This window comes from Physeter macrocephalus, chromosome 7, assembly GCF_002837175.3.
Source record: "Physeter macrocephalus isolate SW-GA chromosome 7, ASM283717v5, whole genome shotgun sequence".
In the NCBI taxonomy this organism is placed as follows: Eukaryota; Metazoa; Chordata; class Mammalia; order Artiodactyla; family Physeteridae; genus Physeter; species Physeter macrocephalus.
In genome coordinates, this window is record NC_041220.1 from 142,366,660 (window position 1) to 142,370,119 (window position 3,460).

The 3,460-nt window shown below is 58.0% G+C and overlaps 1 long non-coding RNA gene across 1 annotated transcript in view; it reads right to left on the reverse strand.

Moving 5' to 3' along the window:
* Nucleotides 1-1,041: 1,041 nt before the first annotated feature.
* The window catches only part of LOC114486538 (uncharacterized), a 17,141-nt gene continuing 14,722 nt past the window's right edge, over nt 1,042-3,460 (reverse strand). The window contains exon 5 of the long non-coding RNA XR_003680402.2: nt 1,042-1,472. This is a non-coding gene — a long non-coding RNA (uncharacterized lncRNA). The remainder of the gene's footprint in view (nt 1,473-3,460) is intronic.

Sequence of the window (3,460 nt, forward strand, 5' to 3'; positions counted from 1 at the left end):
CTGTACACTTAACAATGCTTAAGATGGTAAATTTTATGTTGTATTTATTTTACCACAATTTAGCTGGCCCAGTGCCCAGGTCAGCGAAACTCCAAAGCAGTAAGGTGTTGGCGGTCGGGGGGCGGGGGAGCTCTGGCTGAGCCAAGGGAGGAGGGGGCTTCACCCCCTGACCCCGTCGGGTCTGCTTTACGGGTCAGGGGACCATCACCCACCAGCATCTCCGCGTCACCAGACAACGGGGTAGGTTAGGGGGAGTTACAACCATACCCCTCTGAGCCACGTCCACAGGCTAAGGGAAGTAGAGGAAGGAAGGTGCAGGACATTTTCTCATCAACGTGGCTAAATTTATCCCTCGCTGCCTGGGGCAGCGTCTTGCACTGTGGCCTTGGGTCCAGCTGCAGCTTTCCCCAGCATGGCCGCGTTCCCGCTCAGGCCTCGGGGAACCAAGGCTGCCCTGCTGGACAGAGACGCCTCCCGGGTCCTGGGAGCTGTGGCCCTGGGACCCTCACCCTGACACAGCTCAGGCATGTAGGCCCCCACGGGTCCTGGGCCCCTGCTCTGCACAGGCGCTCACGGGCTCAGAGGATTCTGAGCCGGGGGACACAGTGCCCCCTCTGGAGTCCCTGTAGAGGGAGGCAGATGGAAAGGGCTCAGACTCACCTGGACAAGTGGACAAGCACGCGTGTCAGCGGGGGCGAGAGCAGGAGTGGGACAGGGTCAGGGAGCCAGCGGGACATCCACCCGCAGGGCAGATGCTGGCGGACTGCAGGCAGGGGCAGGGAAGGAGGCGCCCCGGAAGGGGACCAGCCTGGGCAAAGATGTGGGGACGGAGAGGGGGCGGCCCACCCGGGGAACCTCCAAGAGCCCAGCCTGGCCGCCGGGCACGGTGAGCACGCCAAACTGCAGGATGCTCTTCAGCCACTCCGAGCCCGGCCGGGGCAAGGGGGCGCTCAGAGGCCCGCCAGACGAGGCCCCGCCCCCAAAGCACCCCTCGCCGATGGTAGGGTCCACCAGGAGAACGGCATCATGGCATCTCAAGAAATGAAGCGGATTCCTCTTGACCCAGCAATTCCGCTCCGGGACGTGCCCCAGGGAACTGGAAGCAGGGACTCGAATAGATGTTGCTCATCTGTATTCACAGTGGCACCATTTCCAACAGTCAAGAGGGGGGAGCAAGCCACGTGTCCACGGAAGGATGGGTGGATCAACGAAACGTGGTCCATCCACACAACGGAATATTATTCAGCCTTGAAAAGGATGGAAGTTCTGACACCTGCTGCAACATGGACGAACCTTGAGGACACCAGGCTCAGTGCAATGAGCCAGTCACAAAGGGACAAGCACTGTGTGATGGACTGCACTTCTACGAGGACCCTAGAGTTGCCATGTCCACGGAGGCAGAAAGCAGAACGGTGGGCACCAGGGGTCGGGGGGCGGGAAGGCGGATGAGGAGTCTCTTCATGGGGACAGAGCTGGTTGGGGAAGATGGAAAAATTGCTGGAGACGGATGGCGGTGAAGGTTTCACAACAATGTGAATGTACTTAGTACCACTCACTGCACGCTTAAAAACAGTTAAAGTGACACAGTTTATATTATGTATATTTTACCACAATAGAAAAAGTTTTTTTTAATGCAAAGAAGACTCCGCACTTACTGATGGAAGGAGAATGTGGCCAAAGCACAGAAAACCCACTCAACGGAATCACACGCAGCCGCTAATAAGCGTGCTGTAGGACCGTATGTCCTGCGTGAGGGAAGCTTGCCGGGTGGGACCCGAGGTGGGGTCCGCGCAGACGGGAGAGCCGGCCACGGGCCTCCACAGACTCATGCACTGTTTCCTCTTCAATCGTCTGCTCTTGCAAAAACAAACACTTGTCTTGTTTATTGTACAATTAATGACAATAAAGCAGACTCTGAAAAACTCAAGTGGGAGTGACACCCCTAGAAGAGGTCAGGTCCCCCCTTTAAGGTCCCTGGTGGAGGGTCAGGGCAGCGCGGTGGCAGCTGAGAAGAACTTTGGAGGACCAGTAGACTCTGAATCAATGCTGAAGGGGCCTGGGTGTGTGAGCAGGGTCTTTTTAAGCCTCTTTTCTCATTAAAACCAAAGGCAGTGACTGCTTCCCTGCAAGACACGCCTTCTGCAAGGTCATGACACCTGACCTCCAGCTCTCGCTGTCTGCACACCCCGTTCTCCTGTGATCCATCACCGGGTGGTGGGGAGAGCCTGGGACCGACAGACAGCCCTGGGCTCGAATCACAGCTTTGCCCCGTTCTGGCTGTGTGACCTCAGCCGCCCCTTCCCCCCAACCCCTAGAGCCCTAAGCATTTCTGAGGATTCTGGGGAAACTCTAATGAGGTCACAAACATTTGAGCGCTCCGAGAAGTAATGGCCCAAGCAAATGTGAGCTATAATCTTATGGATTATAAGACCTAGAAAGGAGCTTCCCTGGTGGCGCAGCGGTTAAGAATCCGCCTGCCAATGCAGGGGACACGGGTTCGAGCCCTGGTCCGGGAAGATCCCACATGCCGCGGAGCAACTAAGCCCGTGCGCCACAACTACCGAGACTGTGCTCTAGAGCCCGCGAGCCACAACTACTGAGCCCACGTGCCACAACTACTGAAGCCCGCGCGGCTAGAGCCCGTGCTCCACAACAGGAGAAGCCACTGCGATGAGAAGCCCGCGCACGGCGACGAAGAGCAGCCCCCGCTCGCCGCAGCTAGCGAAAGCCCGCGCACAGCAACGAAGACACAACAAAGCCAAAAATAAAAAAAATAAAAAATATTTTAAAAGACCGAGAGAGACCCACAAGTCTGGGCCCCAGACGTGGCTGGCAGTTAATTACCAGCCCCTCCCCCTTCTGGGCAGGACCACGGCCACGCGTGGCCTCGTTCAGAGCCTGCCGCGCAATTCATCTTCCTGCAGCTCGCGGGCACCCAGGGAAATGTCCTTTGCCGAATATTAACAGGATTCGGGTCTATTTGCTCCAGCAGAGACGAGGAATCGATATCTGAATATTTCTGCTTCCACAGATGAGGGGAGGGTGGGTGAGAGACTGCGTTTAGTGTTCCGAGCAGACCTGTACACGGGTGTGACCACAGCTGATCCACAACTGAAGGCGATTCAGAGCGCTAAGTAAAAGGAGGATTGTGGGGCTTCCCTGGTGGCGCAGTGGCTGGGAGTCCGCCTGCCGATGCAGGGGACGCGGGTTCGTGCCCCGGTCCGGGAGGATCCCGCGTGCCGTGGAGCGGCTGGGCCCGTGAGCCACGGCCGCTGGGCCTGCGCGTCCGGAGCCTGTGCTCCGCAGCGGGAGAGGCCGCAGCGGTGAGAGGCCCGCGTACCGCAAAAAAAAAAAAAAAAAAAGGAGGATTGTGACAAGGCGCTGACTTGCCAGGCGGGGTCCAGGGATCCACTGTGAAATTTCTTCCGTCCGCGTGCTTGGGGCCAAGCCCCCCAGACTC